Source organism: Canis aureus, chromosome 4 (genome assembly GCF_053574225.1).
Source record: "Canis aureus isolate CA01 chromosome 4, VMU_Caureus_v.1.0, whole genome shotgun sequence".
Taxonomy (NCBI): Eukaryota; Metazoa; Chordata; class Mammalia; order Carnivora; family Canidae; genus Canis; species Canis aureus.
The window spans coordinates 42,833,402-42,858,237 of record NC_135614.1 but is presented as its reverse complement, the minus strand read 5'-3'; the positions used below and the strand labels follow the sequence as shown (position 1 = coordinate 42,858,237).

General features: G+C 34.3%; 1 protein-coding gene, 1 long non-coding RNA gene and 1 pseudogene across 8 annotated transcripts in view; 1 reads left to right on the top strand and 2 right to left on the bottom strand.

Annotated features, from left to right (window-relative positions):
• The window catches only part of RANBP17 (RAN binding protein 17), a 307,665-nt gene that overhangs the window by 111,690 nt on the left and 171,139 nt on the right, over positions 1–24,836 (top strand). The gene's annotated exons all lie outside the window — the stretch shown is intronic.
• LOC144312637 (uncharacterized) overlaps positions 1–24,836 on the bottom strand; it is a 147,194-nt gene that overhangs the window by 48,052 nt on the left and 74,306 nt on the right. The window lies entirely within an intron of this gene.
• On the bottom strand, positions 9,159–9,647 carry LOC144312635 (large ribosomal subunit protein eL30 pseudogene; annotated as a pseudogene).

The window sequence follows — 24,836 nt, the reverse complement described above, 5'->3', positions numbered from 1 at the left end:
GGTGTTCATAGTGGCTGTTGGGTGCAGGAACTACTTTTGGCCCTATATGAACCCCTGGTACTATTCTTTTTCCTTTTTGCTGTTTTTTTTTTTTTCTCTGACATTAGTTTCCTCACATGTATGTGGATTGATAAATACTCTCTACATCTCTGAAGTTCTCTCTTTGTAAAGCTCCAGTTGTTTCCTGCAAACTTACCTCAGTTCTCTGAACTTCCATTTTCATTTCTTTTTTCTGAACTTAGGGGGTCTGCTGGGGTTCACCAAGCTTGCATTTCCTAGAGCCAGTCCCAGGACTGACATGTTTCTCGGGGATCCTTTTGTGGTTGTTGTCAGACTCTAATGTCTTGGAAATTACTGTTCTATCTATTTAACTGTCTAGATCTTTAGTTATTTCAGGACAGTGGGTAAGTATAGTCCCTGTTACTCTATATTGGCTAAAGGTTTTATTTCTTCCTGTCCTTTTACTTTTGAACCTACCTGTTTCATTTTATTTGAAGTGCTTTTCTCATAGTATCCTCTCAAAACCACTGCATTATAATTGAATTTTTTAGACTAAATATTAGCAAAGATTTTCTGTGAAAGACCAGATAGCATTTTAGGCCTTGTAGGTGACCTGTATCACATCTGCTCAACTCTCTAATTCTAATGCAAAAATAACCATAGACAATATGTGGATCATTTGGCTTGGCTCTGTTCCAATAAAACTATATTTATAGATACTGAAATTTGAATTCCAAAAATTTTCATTTGTCATGAAATATTATTCTTAATTTAACCATTTATAAATGTAAATGTTCTGAATTCATAGGCCATAAAGAAGTAGATGGCAGACTGGATTTGGCCTGTGGTCTGTAGTTTGCTGACTGCTGGTGTATACTATATGTCCTATCTGTGTTTTGTTTCTTTGTTCCATTTCCTGCTAGTTTTGGATTAACTGAGCATTTTTCATTCCACTGTATCTCCACTATTGGTTTATTAACTCTACCTCTTTTTTATTTTTAACAACTTATCAGTGGCTTATAGCATGCATTTTAACTCATCTACCCTGAAATAAAATTACAGCATTTCACATATAACGTGAGAACTTTATAACAATATACTTCCATTTAAACCCTCTCATTCTTTATGCTTTTGTTCTCATAGATTTTGCTTCTACATTTATAAACTTCTTAATACATTATTATTTTTAAATTCTCTATTATTGGTCTAGAGAAATTGAAGACTGAGGGGGGAAGTTTTTATATATGCCCACACATGTGCTATTTGACACTTCATTTCTTTATACAGTTCTAAATTTTTTTTTTAAGATTTTATTTATTTATTCATGAGAGACACACGCAGAGAGAGAGAGAGAGAGAGAGAGGCAGAGACACAGGCAGAGGGAGAAGCAGGTTCCATTCAGGAAGCCCGACATGGGACTCGATCCCAGGTCTCCAGGATCACACCCTAGGCCGAAGGCAGGCGCTAAACCGCTGAGCCACCCAGGGATCCCTCAGTTCTAAATTTCTACATGGTATCTATTTTCCATTTGAAAAACTTTCTTTAACAATTTTTATAGTTTACATTTAATGGAAGTAGATTCTGTCAGCTTTTTTCTTTTGGCTGAAAAATTCTTTATTTTGCCCTTACTTTTGAAAGATATTTTTACTAGATATAGAATTCCGGTTTGACATTTTCTTTCAACTACTTAAACATATGTTTCATTGTCCTCTGGCTTTTATAGTTTCTGAAAAGAAGTTTTTGAACATTCTGAAACTCTTTCTGGAACTCTGCCCTGAAAGTTCAGGTTCCCTCAGATTCTGAACTCTTCTCCTCAACTTCCTGAAACTGTTGTGCTATACTTAGGATACCCCTTCTTCACAGTCTAGAGTGCTCACCCTGTTTGTTTCCCCTTTCACAGGGATCCTAGTACTGCACTGCCTGTTTTCCAGTTGCTTCTTTGATTCAATCCAGTTTCCTTGTTGCTTAAGGCATGTGAGTAAGCCGGGAGCATCGTGGTTAGAAGAAGAAATCATTCTTTCCAAAAAGAATAAATATTCATTTATAAAAAAAATAAATATCAAAAAATAAATATTCATTGAATGCGCTGGGAACTACATTCCTGCTTTAGCTGCTAAAGATATGAAAACCTGAAATGTGTAAGCCTGATCTCTCTTCTCACAAAGTTTACCTTCCAGAGGAAGCAGAAAGAAACATTTAGTAACTAAGCAAATCAGAAAGGCAATTTAAGGTAACAGATAAACACTGTGAATGCAGTAATGCAAGATGATTAATAGAGTGATGGGAGGAAGACTCTACATTAGGAGAACATGGGAGGCCTTGCTGAACTGGTAATATTTGATCAGAGACTTGATTGATATAAAACAATCTTGAAACTATGGTCTGAGGGCCTGTTTTATAAATAAAGTTTTATTTGAAAACAACCACCCCCATTCATTTACTTATTGCCTATGGCTGCTTTGGGGCAACAATGACAGCGTTGAGTAATTGGCCCATATGCCTAAAATATTTGTTATCTGATCTTTTAAGAAACAGTTTGACATCCCTGACATAAAATAACTGCACCACTGTTGCTTGAGCTGAGATCACCTCTGACTGCAGTACTTATAAAGCTGCTATATTACTTTCCTACCCTTATCTTAATGAACTTTTAGCAGCATTCAATGTAATCAACCACTTTATCCTTGAAACAGTTCCTTCTCTTAGGTTCTCTGACACCATGCTCTCTTGATTTTTTTTTTCGAAGCTCTCTGACAATTTCTTCTCAGCTTTGTATAGTAATTATCCTAAATCTGACCTATTTTAAATGTTGGAGTTTTTCAGTGCTAGGCTTAGGTCTGTCATGTCTCTCTTCTCTGATTTCTCTCTAGTCTCATAAACTCCTGTGTCTTCAGTTACCATCTATTTACTGATGAGTTCAAATATGTATCTCTAGCTAGGCCTGTCTTCTGAACTTTTTTTTTTTAAAGATATTTATTATTTATTTAATAAGAGAGTGGTGGTGGAACTGAAGGAGGAGAGGCAGAGAGAGTCCCAAGCAGACTCCACACTCAGTGGGGCTCGATCTTAAAACCCTGAGATCATGACCAAGCCAAAACCAAAAGTCAGGCACTCAATTGACTACACCACCCAGGCACCTCTTGAACTTTTGGTGTATGTATCCAGTTGTTTATTTGACATCTACTTGTCACTGTAAATTCAAGAGTCTCTAAAAAGAACTCATTTACATCCCTTGTAAAAGTTGCTTTAGATTTCTGTATTCAATAAAAGCATCTGATGCCCATGTCAGTAACCTAGAATGTACTGTTTTTAGCCACTAAGACGTTTCAATTCTCCTTTGAAAATATTTGGTTTTGTATCATTTTATCTGTATTGGTATGTTCCTGGTCCAGGCCACCTCTCTGTGACCTATGTGACAGCTTCCTGCTAGTTTACCCATATCCATTCTTGCATCTTTCCAAGTGGTTCATAATATGCCATAGCCAAAGATTAAAATGAAAATCAGTAGATTCTCATTGTTTTTAGGATTAGGACCAAAATCTTATTTACTTGGCTTATAGAATCTGCTGAAGAAGCTGTTTTCTATCCTCCTTTCCAGCCTTATCCTGTACTATTTTCCCTTTTTTCTCTTTTCTGTAGGTACTCTGGCATTTTTTAAATTCCTCAGTTCTCCAAATACTTTCCCATGGCCTTTGCATGTACTGTTTCTTCTACATGGGATGATCTTTGTCTTCTTTTTGCCTAGCTACATGTTTTCTGTGGTCAGCCTTCTCTCACCCTGCCTTCCCATCTTAGGGCCTCTAGTTATATGAAGTCATATCACTTGGTCTTTAGTTTCAAAGCACTTATCACCTTGTGATTACTTGTAGCTATAATTAATGGAATTATTTGTCTGTCCTCACAAAAATATAAAACTCTATAAGGGAAGGAATTGTGTCTGTCTTGTTCACCATTGTATCCCCAGCACCTGGCATATTTTCTGATGGTAAATATTTGTGAAATGAAATAATAAATGAGTATATTATATGTTTTAATTATCACAAAAAACCTGTAATTTATAATTTCTCTTTGGTAGGCTTTTAAATCCCTTGGGAGAAAAATTCAGTAAAGTATAATGATAATAGCTGCCATTTACTTAGCAATTTCTGCGTGCTTGCTTATTACTGTGCCACATGCACAATCTGAGTTTGACTTTCACAACAGCCCTACAGTATACTTAACCTTACCTCCATGGTTTTGTGGGAAAACTGAGGCTCAGAGAGGTTATTTCACTTGCTTAGTGTTGCACAGTTAGTAAGTGGGAGAGCCATGATTCAAACACAATTGGTCTTCCTTCAGAGGCTTGTACACTCTTACTCTTTGAGTTCCAGCCTCTTGCTGGAAAACTGCCATTTCTAACCTTACTTTCATCTAATTTTCCTCTTTTACTTTCTATTTAAGTGAAGGAATTAAAGTTAGTATCTATACATACTAGCTCATATATTCACTAATAGTTAATATTCACGTAATGATTGTGGAAATACTTGTTAAACAGCTGTAAAATACTAGAGAAACACTGAAATTTAGTAATTTGGCTTTGATCTTTGAAGATATGCTCTAGAATAGCTAGGCAAAAATTGTACCCAGGTTCCAAATGAACTTACTTCATTTGGCATTCAATTTTTTTCTTAGTTGTCATTAACAATTTTGATACTAAATTGGAAACTAATCACAAATTCAGGTTAAATAATGTAATGTTTCACATTTTCTCTACCTTTGAACATGTAGTAAAACTTGAATGGATCTTAAATAGTCCATTTTTTAAATTAATTTATCATGTAAGGCAAGTACTGCTTTGAGAAAGCACAGGTTAGCTTTATTCTATTATTACTGCATGGTTTAGGAGTCTTAAAGATTCAGCTATTTCTATGATAAATTGGTATCATGAAGAATTCATTCTTGAGTTTTCTTTCAGCATTGGCAAACTCATTTTAACTAAACATGGAGTATCTTAATTGATCTATAATGCTCATGAAGTATAAATAGAATTACCCATGATATTCTGGTAAAGCTAAATACTAATTCTTCTATTTTTGTGCTTTGTAGAGAGTATTTTGGCTCTTTTCTGGAATTTCCTGTATTTTACAACTTCCCCCTCCTTAAAAAAACCCTTCATCTACTTATATATGCAAAATGAGTCCATAAAGCATTTGAACTAACCTAGCATCATATTATAATTAAGAATAATAATACTGTTGTCAAGTCTTGTTTTATAATAATTTCCTTTCATACTTCAGTTTAAGTACTAAATTTTATAAGCTTTTATAGTGATATTCAGCACAGATATCAAGTTTATTATTTGCTTCTTGAACTATATAAAGAACATAGACTACTGGACCTAGTAGTTTCTGGGTATTTTATAGAATGGGGGGTGAGAACTAGAATTGAGGAAAGAATTTTGATTTCATATAATTTTGTCAGCTATTAATTAGTTGGTCTACTAGATTTTTATAATAGTTATTGAACTTTTGCAACCAGTCTTATTTCTAGTTCTTTATTAAGGTATTACTTATAAATTAATTTCTGTATCATCTTCATATCATCTCTTTCATGTGAAATGGAGATTTGGCCTACCCATTTTTTTAAATAAAGATTAAGTGATACCTATACATACAGAACATTGAAATTCCAGACTTGGCCATGAAGGAGAACAGTTAATTTTAGAATTGATGAAGCAATGAAAAAAAAAGCCAAATAAAAATAAGAAATTAATTGTATTTAGGAGGGCAAAATGGACATTGTAAAATCCTGGAGTTTACTAATTCTCTAAAATAAAATGTGCATATCTGTAAAAAACACTGATGAGATGTTTTTGAATACAGATTCTAAAATTAAAGGAAGAAAATCATCAATATTGTAGGAAAAAAACACAGTATTTTTAAAATTCTTGTTTGAAAACTTCAGTAAGGATATTTTATACCTATGGAAAACCTGACTAGAACATGTTAGAGACATATCAAATACTGGAATTTCCAAATGCCAGATAATTTGAACCCTGGAAAAATATATTCTTTTAAATCACCATTACAGTAGCTTCAATATCTGAAAATAATTTAATCATTTGAATTGACACTGGATTGTTGACATCTTCCATATTCAAACTTAAGCATTTTTAAAAATGTTTTAGGACTAATTACTTTGCCCATGAAAGCAAACTTTTCATTATCAATTTTCCCAAAATGAAATTTTAAGGAGCCATTGAAAATAATCAGTTATAATTAGCATCTTTATTATTGTAATCTCCATTCCAGAGTGATTTAGACTTTTGATACCTTTGTCTCTCCCAACTTTTGCAGAGACTTTCTTTGCCTGTGTACAGAAAAGAGGTAGCTAATGGAGAATATGCATACCTGACTTTTTTCTTCTCCTAAGAAAGGAGAATTCATCCACTGCCACTGTACTTTTTCTTTTCTTTTTTGTCTTGCACAGAAGACTGACATCTTCCTGTGAAGGGCTTGTGGCAAACCTATCCAACTCGGGTTTCTTCCTCCTTGAGAACGATCTGATCCATCATCATCTGAACCAGGGATCACACTCTAAGGGTCCAGGTGAGGGCAAGTCAGTCTATATGTTAAGCCAATTTCTTTTCTGGTCAGGTAAGTCACACTCAGGCATGATCTCACTCAGCATCAGCCAGCCTTAGTTTTTTAAAGCTTCCTGGTCCCCAGAGAGAAACACAAATCATCTGTCCATTAATTCTCCAACCCACCTAAGCTATTAATGATTAATCATATCTTTAAAAATTCTCTTTGCTATATAATGTAATCATTTTTAGGATACTTACTCATTTTTAATTCCAGAAGTCTTAAAAGGATTTATGTGTATGTGGTGAGAAAGACATATGCTGAAACAAATAGGTTTTCCTAGTTGCAGTTTGAATTTGTAAGATATTAGAGAGACTTAAAATCCATCCATCTAGCACCCTTGTAATTTTGATAGTTTTTGACTGTGTTTGTAGATGTCTTGAAACCAAAGGTAGACTCAGAAAACTAGGGCTAGTAACATTGACATGCGTGGTCACCATGAAGGTCTATTTTGGATTGCCATGGATTCTTTCATTTAATGTCAGAATGATTAAGGGCAGAAACAAGAATCTCCCTGTTCTGTATCTGATGACTTCCATATGCTAGGTATAAGAAGAAATTTATGATTGTTCTTCAGACAAGTGATCTTAGCTAATTGAAGTTTGGCTTTGCACCTTGATGCTATTTTTTAAGTTGGAAGGTGAATTAACTTTGTGGCTGTGAGGCTGTTTTCAAGACAACTTGTTTTTCAAAAGCTTTTTTTTTAATTAGAGGGAAAAAAAAATCTGCCTTGTATTCTGACATTGATAGTCTGACCTTAAAATGCACTTGTGCATTATGTAATTTGTTTTATAGGTGACCTTTATATATAATAATAAATTCATTGTCGATCTTATAAAACATTAATTTGTTTCATCATGATAATGACACTGTATACATTTAATTATGAGGAAAACAAAAGTAATTCTACTCTGATATGCCTTGTCTCTTTTGCCAACACATAGGTAAGAATAAATTGGGCTTTTATTTCTTTCTATTGGTTAATTCTCCAGATGACTTATAAGTTATGAACTGAAGTTAATACATTTCATTGAGTTTGCTATAGTAAAGAGTGACTCCTAGTCACTGGGAAGAAGAGATTATCTTCCTCTAGAATTTTGCCAGACATGAAGCTAGTTATTTTACCCTAATACATTAGCTTTTTGAGATGCATTGTTTTGTGTTTATTACTCAAAAATGTCAGTACTAATTTTGAGTAAGAGAAATATTTTGGATGGGAAAGCAACAAGCATTCATTATTCAGAACTGCCTGATATTTTACCATTGGGACCTAAAAAAGTAGTTCTTTACTCGATTCTGTAGCAGTGCAATTAAGTCAGCATGGACTTAGATACAACTTGTTGGGTACAAATCCCATTTTTTATGCCCTTGTGTTTAGCATAACATGTGGAGAAGCAGAAAATATTCATTGGATATTAGAATATTTCTATAGTATCTCTAAAACAGAAGAGGTATTTACTTAACTCTGCTTCAGATTCTAATGGAAAGTTATTTCCCACTAGATCATAACTTTTAATATGATTAGGTTCCTATATGTGCATTGTATGAGTATATGCAGTATATGAGTATCATTGTATGATTAGATTTCTATATGTGCATTGTATGAACATTCTAACCCAATCATATGAATAGATGAAGTAACTTAAATATTTAGAAATATGAATTATATTACTTAACCAGGAATATCATAGATACTGTAAGATTAAATATCAGAATCTGAATTGTGATGAATTCGGTGTCATGTTTCAAAGGCTTAGGAAGCAGCCCAGCTTTCCCATACTGTTCTTGGGCTGGGCCAATCAATTACATTATTGGAGATTGTAACTCTGAAGAAATTAGGAAGCTATGAATGAAATTTGAGAATTGCATTTGATGGGCTTTGGAAGTACTTGTATTTCTAAACAGTATAAGCTTTAAAATAACCCTTTATCCTTCTCATACTCTTACTTTTGTACCTATTATTATTTTTGTGTAGATGTGTATGTAAACTTTAGACATTTCCGTATTTATATCAGTGAAATCAATTGTAACATCAGTTTCAATAAATGAGGGAACTTATAATGTAGAGACTTAAAAGATCAGTTTTTAGTCCTTAAAACATCATAATAGGATCCATTCTTACTATCTGCACAGAGATCTACAGACTTTAAATATATAAATTTAGATTACCTCTAATAATTTCCATTCTACAACAATTAACACATTTCAGCGATGCCTGGTGTGTGTAATAAGGGATACACTGGCTAATTTACTATAAGCAAAACAAGATTAGAAAGGCAAATTTTCTGTGAAAAATAAGTAGCTGATGAATTGTAAAATCAAATATGTGACTTTGGGACTCTTCCCTATATGGATAAAATTGATCTGCCCTTTCTAATATAGAGGCATTGCTGCTGACCCCACTATAAACTTTGAGTTATCTTTTAAGTAAAATATATTAGATTTGAAATAAAGCATGGCTCAGGCCCAGGCATTATAGAGGTTATATGCTGAAATTGCATATATCCTTTCCATAGTCTCCCTTCCCAGTTAGGATTTTTTTTTTAAACAAGCTCTGGCCAGTTTTATTAAAGAAATATTTTGTGTGATTTACTTTTCACCAGTCTGTTCTGGCATGCTTCTAATGATTTCAGAATCACCTGGATCAATGATAGCCGGCGTGTATACTCTGTAGTATTTCCCACATGCTGTGCCCAATTCAATATTATTGCTACTGTAGTGATGGACACCAGTTTTGGCCAACATGGTGTAGTATTATATTTCAAATTTCCTCAAAGCCGGGCAGTTGTTGGCCAGGATGATCAGTTTCGCTTTGCCGTGTCTGATCATTTTTAGGGTCTGCTTGTACCCCAGCACGTACTTTCCACTTTTCATAACAAGTTGGAGCCTAGAGTTGATCAACTCCAGCGACTTTTTCGTCTTCTTTGCGGCCACCATCTTCCTGCCTTAGATGCGGGACGGCCCCAACCAACAGCAGCCACCAAAATGGCCGTGAGTGAGAAAGGCCCAGTTAGGATTTTATTGCATTACGTTAATAAGCTTTAACATTAAAATCGTGGTTTTTTTTTTTTTTCTTCACATCCATTTTCTGTGCCTACTGTAGGGCAAAAAACAAATACGACCTATGAATGTCATTCTTCTCAGAAGCTCTTTTATAATGCATCCAAGATACCAGAAAGAATCCTTTCATACCTCCTGAATAGTGGCAGTAGGCAATTGTATAGGAATACTCCAACTAGCTTTGCTTTTGGTGATGATGTTTTGCTATTAACTCATAGAAATGCATACCATACCTTCAAGTAATTGGTTAAATTGCCTGACATCTACTAATACCTCAGGTTAATAACTATAGAATATTCCAAAAAGGTGGTGCCTGCTTCATAAAATGAATCTGTGGTTGCTAAAATCTTATTTGGCTTAAAAGAACTAAATTTAGTAGACTCTAAAATTGTGTATTGGTAGAATATGATACTTCAAACAAACAAACAGTGATTTACTTTCAGTTCTGAAAATATTCAGAAGGATTTGTTATCTCTTGCAGACCTTTCTGCAAACTACTAATGGGATGAACACAATATATCACTTTTATAATAGTGAGCTATTAAAGGCAAGCATAAAGCAGTCTGAAGCCCATAAGTGCTGCCAACAGCTCCTGCTTTAATGAATTCCCTTTTAGATGTCCATTAAATGCTCGTGGCAAATGTACTCATAATGGAAATGGCAAATCTAAATGGGTAGATATGAATAATCCATGGAGTTTAAATTCTGTTTATGATCATCTTCACATTTAGTTTTCAAGACAACGCAGTTTAGTTTTCATTACAGTTTGGAATAAAGAGGACAGGGAGTAATTGATTGCTTCAAGCAGATTAAAATCAATGGTTTTCTTTTCAAAGAACCAGTTCAATGCAGTAATTCCAACTTTAAACATTGATTTAGGGTACTCAACACAAAATGTTTTGTGCTGTGTGAACTTTTATATAGAAAGACTAGTATTAATTTTATTTCCCTATATATCTATATAGTGAAATATAGAGGTTGTTAGTAGCATGTACATGACTTAATAGTGATCTATATTAAGTCGTTTTGATATTATTGCAGTCATATAATGAATCAATGAGATTCCCGTCATCACTGTAATACTGTTTGTAACCCATTAGCACAGAGAAATTACAACCCATCATACATCATTACTGTGATTGAGGCTTTATTACCATATTCTCAAATTGCTTGCTTGCTATAAAACTAAATAGACACAAGACAACTATAGGTGGAGTATAGACTATGCATTATTGTGCTACAGTAATGAGGGATTATTGTACCATAATGGGGTGAAACTTATGAGGAAAATAAACTTAGCAGTAATAGAAAACTGGAGACTCTTTTTACATTTGTTTTTATTACCTTGAAGGTCAAATGCATTTGTTATATTCAGGTTATTGTTTATGTATTACATGAATCATAGCCTCTTGATATTTTGTAAAGATTTCTTCCCCCACCCCCAAATACATCTTTTCAAAGTCTGTAGTCTCATGCACTTTGAATGCTCAGGGCTGGATTTGGAATCTGCATTTTGCCACTTGAGGGAATAGACATTATACTATTTCTAAGCCTAACATTTTTGTGGGTAGGTAATACCCTTTAAACTTTAGGCTATTTTTCAGTACTCTATATATTTTATTCACAGTATGAGAATAGGTCAGTAGTCTTCTGGCTCTTCAGATGAAATAATAAATGTATGAATGCAACAATATTCTAAGCAATGAAGAGAGGTAAAATATGGAACAGTTGCCTGGGGCCTGATTGTAAAAGACTTTTGATGTCTCAAAGAGGGAAATGGAAGAAATATATTGCCTCCATATTAAAAAAAAAAATCCCATGACACTAAAACTTGTTAGTTAAATTGTGCATATGTTCATTCTATCCCTGTTGAGTCTTGTTTATGAGTTATAACATTGAGAGCATTATTTAGAACAGTAAAAAGCCCAGTGCACTGACTTTTGAGCTAAGATCATTGCTTGGATTTGAAGCTCTCCTTAGTTCAGTGTGGCTTTCTGATCTCAGCCTCATTGTGGCTTAGCACCATGACAATATAAATAGCAAATAACAACATAAAATAAAGAACAGAAGCTGCCATGAGATATATTCACGTTATAATCAAGGGCTTTATAATAGCCCTTCATATATAAATTCTTAGCCAAAGCAGTAATACCAACTGCAAAGTTAGAAATGGCAGCATATTCTCCAAAAGAGGTTAAATAACCCATTGTCAGTTTATAATATCCTTACAAGTCAAAAAGGCTGGGCAGCCCAGGTGGCTCAGCGGTTGGCGCCGCCTTCAGCCCAGGGCATGATCCTGGAGGCCTGGAATCGAGTCTTTCAGGCTCCCTGCATGGAGCCTGCTTCTCCCTCTGCCTGTGTCTCTGTCTCTGTCTCTGTCTCTCTCTGTGTCTCTCATGAATAAATAAATAAAATCTCTAAAAAAAAAAAAAAAAAAACCCAAGTCAAAAAGGCATTACTCTTAGGCTTATCATGATATAATTACCACCTTCTTTGTGACTTGTATTTTTTTTCTTTATAATGCATATGATGGCTGCAGTGGTATAAAACCTGAGGACTTGTCATAGTATGTCTTGACTACAGTGATAGGTGCTGCATAAAAGGAGAGTTTGGAATTGGCCAAGAGGACGTAGACCTAAACTAGTCCTCAACCAACTCCCAACTAGTATCTTCTGAAAATGTAAGAAACTGTAAAACGACCTAACAAACTGCATTCCTTGCTTTCCAAAGTACGCAGCCATTCTGAACCACATGAATATTTTTGTGACTTTCTCATAATTCATTTCATCACTTCTTGGGAGTACTTTCCATGTTAAAAACAAGCAGACAGAACAATGTAAAAGCAAAATGCCAAATAGAGATGGGCAAAGTTTAGAGACCTTAGAAAGATGTATTTTGGAGGTTTAAAATCATCTATGACTCATGTTACATTTAATATAACTTCAAGTAGAATTTGAAGTTGTGTTAAATTTGTAACCTGTCTCAAAATCTTCTGGGAGACAGGGAAGAGCAAGAATAAAGTAAAATATTTTTGTTGTTTTTAATAGTCTAGTTGGTGAGATAGTATAAAAAAATAATTAAAAAATAAGCAATAAGTGCCAAGAAGAAGATAAAATAGAATATAGAGGCCAGGGAGTGGGATTGTTTTATATAAGATATTTATAGAAGGTCTTTCTGATGACATTTTAGCAAAAAATCTGAATAAGGTCTGAAACAAGTCATAATGATATCTGTGGTAATGCCAGGAACAGTGAATACAAGGAGTCTGACACAAGAGCTTGTTTGGTGTATTTGCAAAACAGCAAGGATACTGTAGCTCAGGAAAGTAATTAAGGTGGTGGGGGGGGAGGAAATGAAAAATAATTTCGGGCAGCCCAGGTGGCTCAGTGGTTTAGCGCCGTCTTCGGCCCAGGGTGTGATCCTGGAGACCCAGGATCGAGTCCCACGTCAGGCTCCCTGCATGGAGCCTGCTTCTCCCTCTGCCTGTGTCTCTGCCTCCCTCTCTCTGTGTGTGTCTCTCATGAATAAATAAATAAAATCTTAAAAAAAAAAGAAAAAGAATCTCTTACTAATTTTTAATGTTTATAATGAATTCAACACCATTAAGGATTTTTTTATTTGGTGACTTTTTTGCTAGTGGAGAGATCATTCAAACTCAGATGATCTAGTAACTTTCTTAATTTACTGTTAGTGACCTAGTTTTTAACTATTTAAATATAAAAACTTTTCATATATTCACCCTATCATGTATATCTTTTCATGAGCCTCTAGATTTTTATTTTTGATAAGCAGAAAGTCTCAGAGTGTAAGCCATAGACTTTTCTAGATATTTTTGGAACTTTAAAATTGGGAAATCCTTGTATTTTTACTGGTAATCTAGATAGGTTTGCAATTTATTTCTAGCACTCCGTGAAGACAAACATTTTTTCATTTACTGGCCCTTCCAAAGCAGTCTATAGGTTCACGAAAGTTTGTAAAGTCTTGCTACTTTATTGATTTGAGTTACTGACAAATGGAAATAGATAAAATCTAGAGTTTGGGGGAATCTTGCATTCTGTAAAAAAGGGTCCTTGAGTTGAAGAAAGTTTTGAGAACGAATTGCCTTCCTCTAAGGCAGAAGGTGGGGAACAAAGGAACCAGACATGGGAAAACTGAGGTGAAAAGAAGACCTGAAGAGAAGTCTGAGGTTCCAAGAGAGGGAAGCAGCTAAAAATGTGTAGAAGTTAAGTTTTGACACAGAGAAGAGGAAGCTACTGTAGAAGGAGTTCTTCTGGAGCACCTGGGTGGCTCAGTAGGTTAAGCAGTTAAGTGTCTGCCTTCAGCTCAGATACTGATCCCAGGGTTCTGGGATCAAGCCCCACATTGGTCTTGCTGCTCAGTGGGGAGCCTGCTTCTCCCTCTCCTCTCTCTCCCTCTTCCTGCCACTCCACCTACTTGTGTGTGTTTTCTCTCTCTCTCTCTCTCTAAGAAATAAAAGTCTTAAAAGAAAAAAGGCAGTGTTCTTTCTAGTTGCCTCCTACATTCATTATGTAATACTAGGGAACAGGTTACCCTCAAAGTTAGGAACAAACATTTTATTTCACATAGTTCCTGATGGACAGGAATTTGCATGCAGCTTAGCTGAGTGGCTCTGGCTTAGGGTCTGTCATGAAGTTCTGTCAAGATGTTCAGCTGGTGCTGTAGTCACTGCTAACTTGACTGGGGTTGAAGGATCAGCTTGTAGAATGACTTGGTCATTCATGAAGCTCTCCAAGAGGGCTGCTTGACTGTCTTTCAGGCATGGCAGCTAACTTTCCCAAAGTAAGTGATCCAAGAGAGAGAGCCGGGACTGAGCCACTATACTTTTTTATGACCTACTCTTGGAAGTGACGCACTGTCCCTTCAGCTATATTCTTTGGGTTAGAAGTGAGTCAATAAGTTCAGCCCATACTCAAGGAAGTGGAATTAAGCTCTTCATTTTGGAAAGAGGGGTATCATAGAATGTATGGAAATATTTTTTTTTATTTTTTTTTAAATGTTTTTTTTTGGTTTTCTTTTTTAGATTTTATTTATTCATAGAGACACAGAGAGAGAGAGAGGCAGAGACACAGGTAGAGGGAGAAGCAGGCTCCATGCAGAGAGCCTGACGCGGGACTCCATCCAGGGTCTCCAGGATCGCGCCCTGGGCCAAAGGCAGGCGCTAAACCGCTGCGCCACCAGGGCTGCCCATAAAACCATCGTACTTACCCATACCAGCATCAGCCCACCTGATCTGCATGGAGACTGTCACTTGGTACTCTAGAACCTGGTGGTCTAGTCTAGAATTAAGAGGAAATATAGACAGTCCTCCTTAAATCTTCTTAGCTCTCCCTCTCCCAATCCTAGAATGTGGGTTTTCCTGGATTTTTATTTCCTCAGCTTTATGTCACTATTGAGCAGTAGGATCCCATGGAGTAAGGTCTGGCTGAAAGGAGCCATAGGCCTAAGTAGAAGACTTTACAGCTCACGTGTAGTCTAGTCTACTTTATTATGATCCTAATAGAGATTTATGGCCAAAGCTCTAGTTAAAACAGTGATGATTTCTGGCTATGTATTTTGCATTATCTCCCTATGAAACTCACAATCATGGAGGTGATTAGAGTTTTGAGGTTCAGGAGCCCATCTAACAGCGACCATATTCATGCAGTTACTAAAAACTGTGATGAATTCAAGGGCTTAAAAACACCTAACTGATGGTTTAATGGATGGATAGACAGATGGCAAGATATGTAATAGTGTGACATAGAGCAAATTTAATTATAAAATCTAGATGATGGCTATTCATTGTACTGTTCTTTTAGCTTTTCTCTGTGTTGAAAATTCTCATAATAAAATGTTGGAGGAATAAAACTTTTATTCTTATAATAGTACTCTTAGCTATTGCTCTTCCACTTGAGTGCCTACTTTTAGTGTCAAAGAATTGATAGCTTTTTCTCTTCAACCTGAATGACATATACAGGTTATTGTTAATAGCTGGCATCTTAACAAGCCTAAGAACATTTAGTTCTTTCTATCTATATAATGTGATCCCATTGATAGGGATTCAGTGATTATAACTCTGGCATTCTTCTGTGTATCAAAGGGCCTGAAACATAATATATCATGAAACATATTTGAACCGAATATCCATTATATGATAGCAGCTACCAACTCCTTAGTGGCTGCTGTTGTTCCAGGCACTATACTTCTTTTGTCACCTTAATCCATATAAAGATCCAAAACTGTAGGAAATTACAGATGAGGAAATGATGCTGTAGTACTTTTGCTTCTTACTGAGGTCCTTGTGAAAGTCTCTTTAGTATTGAAAATCAGTATCCTATATGTACTTTTAGATTCTAATATGGGATTATTAAACTCTAGCATACTCTATGAAAAATACCTAAATATTTGTAGTGGACTGTCATGCCACCTGATAATTTCTTGTACCTTGCATGGCTCATCTGTAGTTGGACTGATTGTGTAATTGAAAGACACATGTCACTTGGAGTCAGAAAGCTTTTTTTAGGGCCTAGCCACTTCTTTTAAGAGCTTTGTGACCATATAGGGAATGTGAGTGAAGGATACATAAAAATTGTTTGTAACTATTTTTACAGTTATTCTGTAAGTCTAAAGTAATTTTAGATAAAACATAGAAAATAAATAGCTTTGTCACATCTCTGAGCATTAGTGTATTTTTGAAAATAGATCTATGCTTAATAATAATAAGAAAAGACCATGGAAAGCCTAAAATATAATAATGTAGATAATATATCTCATAACAACTTTCAGCCCTATTGTAAATATTCAGTAATTTTCATGGATAGTTAAATGCACAATATGTGTTCAATGGCAATATGATCTTGTAATAAAATCCTTAATCTTGGGGCACCTGGCTAACTAGACTTAAATCTTGATTCTCCCACTGGCTGGTGTTGAGCCATTGACTATGTACTGTCATGCCTCAGTTTTTCCTACAATGGTATGAAATAGTGGTAAATATTGAATATCTAAAGGCATTTGAGTTGTCCCCTAAAAGCTGTAAACATTCAGGATTATATTACGTCATAGTAAGCAGTGAGCCATTTCAGTAATTGATATCACCCATTTACTTCTTTTTTATATTATGGTTCCTCAGTTTTTCTGAACCATTGGTGGGCACAGAGCAACATATCTCCCAAAACAAAGGAGGCTAATTACCACTACCGTCTTCACAATCTAATTTGTGATACAATATGAAAGTATATTTTTATTTGTTAAAGGAAGTCCTGTATGTACCAGTTGAAATAATTTTTTGAAATACATCACCCTAGGCACATGCTATACTTAAATATTATTATTGTTTTCAGTGTTAATGAAATATTTGTAGTGAAAGAGATGATTAATTAATGCTGATAAGTTGTTTAGATCAAAGAGGAATTCTCCTGTTGCTAATATCTTGAGGATGATCAGGAACATCATGAATGATTTTACTACCGTAGCATTCACATATGAATCATCTTTGGATTAAAAGGTTCAAACTAGTATCCTTTTTACATTGCTTTTCTTAATTATAACTATAAATAAAAAACAAGTAAAATTACAGAGAGCTAAATGTTTTCAAGAATCATTTAATGTTTGTCATAACCCACTCTAGAAGGTGGCATTATCTTTTTGTCAGGGAAACTAAAATCACAGAAAGAACCCTGCTGTTAAATATGTGCTTTATATGAAGGGAGTGTATATTACAGATATTTGGAGAAAAAGTAACATAAAAGTCTTTTCTGCAGTATTTTAAAAGAGGATATAGTAATTTGCTTAAAATAAATTAATAATAAGAAAGTACTTAATGGGCACAAAAGTAGATGAATATAGGACTTCAGAAAAAGAGATATAGCTGATGTCATTTATTGACTAGTGACTGCTTTCCTGTACTTAAACAATTTGTACCTTGCAAATATCGACCTCTATCAAACAACTGACTACAGTATTTTCATGCAGATGTTCCTATAATTACTTTGTAACAAGTAAATCTTTTTAAGGCAAATATGTTAAAATGAAGTAGTATCCTTTAAATAAAAACCTTAAGATCACTCTTTTCTTGCTTAAAATATTTTATTCTGAAGATTCCAGGAATATACATAGGATAGGATAGTGGTTTCAGACTGGCTTACAGTCAGTTGTTTTTTAAATGAAATATTGTGCAAAAGCAAATAACTCTGACTGAAATAAATGCAGGAGTTTCAGGGTGCAAGATGTTCCAATGGCTCAGTTCTTATTCTCTCGTTATGGGGCTCTGAAGTGTTTCTGTGGCATCCTAAGCCTCTGAGGAGTGCATTTTGAGAACTGTGGACATATTTAGGAATTTGTAATTCATAGGCCATATGCTGTTCCTTTGGCTGTTGGACGACTCTGCCCTTGTTATCACTGTTAGATCACAGAGGCTATGAGCAGCAACTGTAGTTGTTCAACAGGAATATGTTTATTGAATATGCAAGTTATTTTTAGTCAACATGTTTGTTTAATCAGCACTGATATATAATAATTAGCTATGTGGTCTGGGCCTAGACTCTTTTTATGTATATAATTAGTGAGAGAATTGGGTTAGATCAAATCAGAAGCTCCTTCCAAGCATTTGCTATTCTGTCATTCAACGGTGAGTCTAGAACTCTCCTTTTATGAGATAGAAAACAAGTCTCAGCCATAATCTGTAACTCTGAAGGATTTGAACTCATATTGGCAAGATAAAATTAGTCAACCTAAAACAATTAGAAAACACCTCTTAACAACATATTATTAAATTGTTTTGGACTTTAACAACCAAAATTATAAAGAGACAAGTGTATATAGAAAGGATCTATTTTAAAATCTTTAGATTAAAAAAGTCTCTGAAATTTCTTCTAATTTAGGTAAAGTAGCAAAGTTATACACATTTCCTACTAAGAACTAGAAATCACTCCTGTTGCTCTATTATGATCTTAAATGTGGTCTTTCAAGCAGGTGTAGAAAGGTGTTATTTTTCTTCTCATGCTGTCTATAAATAAATATTAATAATATGACATTTTTATTTTAATGCCTCCTGTGATATCTTATTTTTAGAAATTTAATGAGCCACACTATGGCTCTGGCAGTTCATATAAATTCAGTAGACTTGAAAATTAAGATTAAAGTAACAAACTTTTCCTAATTTTTGTAAGTACAAATTCATATTTTCTTAGGTCCATTTTGTAAATGAATTTTTAATATAACTTTAAGGTCTCATAGATGTATTGTAGCACATTAAAGAAATAGTTTAGTAATTATTTTTATGTTAAAATTTTATCTTACTAGCAAAGTTAATTCATTAAGGCTTATTTTTCCTTTTGTAATAATAAACCAAATCATTATAAAATTTGTAGAGAGTTTTATATTTATTTGATATTTGACTGTAATACCTGAATTGGTTTTGCTTTGCTCACAAAGGTAAAGAGAAATCCAAATTTACTCATAATAAAAGTATTAGAGAAACTGTCAATAAATTTACTGTTATAATTGAATCATATGATTTCTAAATTGTTGATAATATGATCTGCTCGTTAAACAATAGTGTCTGGAGAAAATGATGGATTAATTGACTGATGGCTAAAGTTTCCCTCAAATATAATGGTTTACCCAGTTTGATTTGATTTGTGTAAAATAACTTTCTCTAATAAACAATTTGCTCAGAGGCAATAGAAGAAATGAATGGTTATCAAACCAAACTTAATTAGTCTATCCTAGATTGATATTACTTGGGGAGTCTTCGTTTTAATTGTAGAGGGCTGGATACAAAGAGTTTGGTTCATTATTTTTTCCTGTATAAACACTATTGTGTAACTACCTATGGAATAATAACATGTGAATTCATTTTAATAAATGCTTGTAAAGTGAATTAGCTAATTATGCCAGGCTAAAAATGATTCCTTTAATTATTTTGGATATTTAACTGGTACTTCAATTTTATTATTGTTAGTCTGTAAATGTGATTTGTATTAGCTCTGCCAAACTAATTATAATGTATAACTTAACAAACAATTTGAACAGTTTTGTAATGCTTATAATGTTCTCTCGTGCAAGAGAAAACCTTATGTCTAGTTTGCATGAAGATAAAGGTCTAACATAAATTCAGAGGAAAAGAATGGCAATTTTTGTGTAAATAGAGAATAAAAACTGCTCAATATCCAGTGTGCTGACTGCCATAATTATATGCATGAGAAAAATGAACAGATTTCATTCAGGAGAAGATAAAATTAGTGACTCATTAGTTTATCTTAAGATGGTGTTTAGTTGGCATTTGAAGACAAGGTGTAGTTAAGAGATTTGATTAGCTCTTTTTTTTATGAGCTAGAAACGTTTTTTTTTTTTTTTTTTTTTTTAGAAACGTTTTTCTTTATGCCCTTAGTATAGATAGAAGTACTCTGCCTACATTCTTAAACAGAAAGATTTATATCCATAACTCATTGTGGATGTCAGAAACAATGTTTCTTAATCATTTTCACTTACTAGATTAATTCTAATTGTTTTTGAATCAGAAATGAATGAGAACGAAGACTTTTGTTGTAAAAAATAGAGCATTCTAATTTAGTCTTTCTGGGAAAAAAGCAAAATAACCTTCATGAGAGTATGCAATCTAAAACATTCTTCTTTTAAAAATTAATATACAATAAAATTCACTGCTTAATTTTTGCGGGTTATTCAGTACTATGAGTTTTAACCCAAGTATCAATGCATGTAACCACTACCACAGTCAGGATCCAGAATAGTTCTATTACCAAAAGAAACAAAACAGAACAAAACTTCCCTCCTGCTGCCACACCCTTCCCCAATCCCTCCCTTCTAGCAACCACTGATCTATTCCCAATCACTATAGTTTTGCTTTTTTCCAGAATGTTATATAAATGGAATCATACAGTATTTGACCTTTTGAAATTGGCTTCTTTCACTTAATCTAATGCCATGTTTTTGTAATATCAGTAATTTGTTTCTTGTCTACCCCACCCAAAATTGAATATAGAAATATCAGTATTAGTTTGCCCAGTTAATAGAGTTGATCTTCCCAGAGGGAAACTTAGTTTTTCCTTCAGCATATCCCCATAATAACTAGAACTTGATTTTTGCTCTTACTCACACATAGATTTCTACATTTTTAATGTCTGCATTCTAGTTTTATGGCTGCACCATACTTTATTTGACCTGTATTCAACACAGATACATAGATTTTTTTTAATATTGCATTTAATGCTGCAGTAATTATTCTTGGGCATATCTTTTCTGTACATATATCATCCAATAACTCCTAAGAATTTTAGGGTGAAAAAATAAACACAAAAAACTTGTAAGGATTGCAATTTGCCTTCTAGAATGTTGAACCAATTTGTACACATCCTTATTTTGCCATCATTATCCTTCTTTGTATTCTTTGCAAGTCTAGTAATTGAAAAGCTCTTACTTTTATTTTAAGTTGTATTTAATTAAACATTAGTGCAATTGAACTCAATTTTAAGGTGTCAGTTGTCTCCAATTTGATCGATATATTTTATAGATTTGGATAAAAGTCTTTTGTTAGATACGTGATTGACAGATATTTTCTTTCATTATATAGCTTGTCTTTTCCATTAAAGAGCGAAAGTTTTTAATTGTGATGAAATCTAATGCCAATTTTTTTTAATGGATCATGCTTTTGGTGTCATTCATACTTAATGAGCGGTATATAAGAACTTTTTGCCTAATTCCAGGACACAAAGATAGTTTTTCAAAAGTTGTATAGTTTTGTGTATGCCTTTGATATATCTTTTCTTTTATCCTTTTGCTTTAACCTATCTTTCAAATATATGTATCTTTACATTTACTGTGGGTTTCTACTAGACAACATTTGGTCTTATATTTTTTTTTTTTGGTCTTATATTTTTATCCATTCTCACAATCTCTGTCTTTAATAGGTATATTTAAACCATTTAGATTTAATTAATATAGATATTTGGATGTATATCCGCCCTCTTCTTGCTTTCTGTTTGTTCTCTCTTTTCATTTGTTTCTTTACCTGCCTCCTTTTAGATTATTTAAATATTTATAATATTCCATTTTATTTATCTGTTGAGTTTTTTTTTACCGTATGTCTTCAAATGGTTTTTTTTTCATGATTGCTGTAGGAATTATAATCTACATACTTAATTTAGAACAGTCTATTTAGCATTAATATTTTTCACTTAAAGTGGAACATAGGTCCCTTTATCCTTCACTCTTTATGTTGTAGTTGAATAATGTATTACATCAACTTACATTGAAAACCCCTCAGGAAAAAAAGAAAGAGAAAAGAAAAGAAAACCCCTCAGAGGGCAGCCTGGGTGGCTCAGCGTTTAGTGCCGCCTTTGGCCCAGGGTGTGATCCTGGAATCCTGGGATCAAGTCCCACGTCAGGCTCCCTGCATGGAGCCTGCTTCTCCCTCTGCCTGTGTCTCTGCCTCTCTCTCTGTGTGTCTCTCATGAATAAATAAATAAAATTTTAAAAAAATAAAAAGAAAACCCCTCAGACAATGTTAGAACTTTTGCTTTGAGCTGGACATATTTTGTAGGAATTAAGAGGAAACTGCCATTCTGTTATACTTACTAGATATCTACTCTTTCTGTTTCTCTTATTTCATTCCTGATATTCCAAGTTTTTCCCTCATATGATTTCCCTCTGTCCAAACACTTCCTTTAGCATTTCTTAAAGAGTTGATCCACTGACAATGAATTCTCATAGTTTTCCATCATCTAGGAATGTCTTTATTTTACCTTTATTCATGAAGGAATTTTTTTCTCTGAATAAATTCTGGGTTGAAAGTTCTGAGTGTTCTTCCAGCACTTTTAAAATGTTGTTTCACTTACATATGACTGCATGGTTTCCACAGTCATTTGAATTCTTATTCCCACTATGTTATGGGCTCTTTTTCTCCAGCTGCTTTTAGGATTTAAAAATTTATTTTTGCCTTAGCTTTTCATCAGTTTCTTAAAATTGTATGGGCATGAATTTCTTCATGTTTATTCTTCATGAATCTGTAGTTCCATGTTTTTTGCCAAATTTAAGAAGATGTCAGTAATTTTTTCTTTTTTCAATGAGGTAAACATCACATGACACACAATTGAATATTTTAAAGTATACCATTCAGTGGCATCTAGTACATTTACAGTGTTGTTCATATACCACCTCTTTGTAGTTCCAAATATTTTTGATCACCTCAGAAAAATATTCCATGTCCATTAATCAGTCATCTTCATTTTGCCCCTCCCATCTCCTGGGGGATAACACTCATATGCTTTCTCTCTGGACTTACCTGTTCTGGTTATTTTATATGAAAAGAATCATGCAATATGTGACTCTTTGTGGCTGGTGTCTTCAACCAAGCATAATGTTTTGTTTTGTTTTTGTACTTTCAAGTTTTTATTTAAATTCCAGCTAATTGGGCAGCCTGGGTGGCTCAGCGGTTTAGCGCCGCCTTCAGCCCAGGGTGTGATCCTGGAGTCCCGGAATCGAGTCCCACATCGGGCTTCCTGCATGGAGCCTGCTTCTCCCTCTGCCTGTGTCTCTGCCTCTCTCTCTGTGTCTCACTCTGTGTCTCTCATGAATAAATAAATAAAATCTTTTATAAATAAACAAATAAATTCCAGCTAATAAACATACAATGTAATATTAGTTTTAGATGTAGAATTTAGTGACTCATCACTTACATATAATACCCAGTGCTCACCACAGCAAGTGCCACCCTTAATACCCATCACCCATCTAACCCATCTCCCAACCCCTTCCATCCATCAACCCTAAGTTTATTTTCTGTCATTAAGAGTCTGTTTAGGGCAGCCCTGGTAGCTCAGCAGTTTAGCGCCGCCTTCAGCCCAGGGTGTGATCCTGGAGACCGGGGATCGAGTCCCACGTCGGGCTCCCTGCATGGAGCCTGCTTCTTCCTCTGCCTGTGTCTCTGCCTCTATCTCTCTCTGTGTCTCTCGTGAACAAATAAATAAAATCTTAAAAAAAATAAAAAAGAAAAAAGAATTTAAAAAAAGAGTCTGTTTAATGGTGTACCTCTTTCATCCCACACAGCGTTCATCTGTTTTGTTCCTTAAATTCCACATACAAATGAAATCTTATGATATTTGTTGTTCTCTGACTTATTTCACTTAGTGTAATACTTTCAAGGTTTATCCAAGTTGTAGGGTGTATCATACTTCATTCCTTTTAATGGCTGAATAATATTTCATTTTATGAATATACTATAGTTTATGTCTTCATCAGTTGTGAGCATTTGGGTTTTTTCCAGTTATTGGCTGTTATGAATAATGCTGCTATAAATGTTGTTGTACAAGTTTCTGTGTTTTTTTTCTGTTTGATACATGTATAGGAGTAGAGTTGCTAAGTCATATGGTAATTCTAAGTTTAATTTTTTGAGTTACCATTAAACTGTTTTCTACAATGGCTGCACTGTTGTATAGTCCTACCAACAATGTACAAGGGTTTCTGTGTCTCTACATTCTCATGAACATTTTTTATTTTCTGGTTGTTTGTGTGTGTGTATATGTGTGTGTGTGTGTGTACAATTATATATAAATATGTAACTATATATGATGTGTGTGAAGTGATAACTCATTGTGGTTTTGATTTGCATTTCCTTAATGGCAAATGATGTGGAACATATTTTCATATGCTTTGGAGAAGTATCTATTCAAGTCTTATGCCCATTGTTTTTAAGTTGGGCTGTTTGTCCATTTCTTGTTGAGTTGTAAGAATTCTTTATATAGTCTTGATACTAAATCCTTATCAGATATATGATTTGCAGGGCACCTGGGTGACTCAGTTGGTTAAGTGTCTGCCTTCAGCTCAGGTCATGATCCTGGAGTCCTGGGAAGAAGTCTCACATCTGGCTCTCTGCTTAGCAGGGAGCCTGCTTCTCCCTTTCCCTCTGCCTGCTGCTCTTCCTGCTGGTGTGTGCATGCTGGCTCTCTCTCTCTGTCTCTCTCCCTCTCTCCCTCTCCCCTCCCCATCAAATAAATAAAATCTTTTAAAAAAAAGATATACAATTTGCAAATATTTTCTCCTTTTCTGTGGATTGTCTTTTCATGTGCTTGATGATGTCCTTGCAGCAGAAAGTTAATTTTGTTGTGTGGTTTATTTATTTGTTCTTTATTGCTC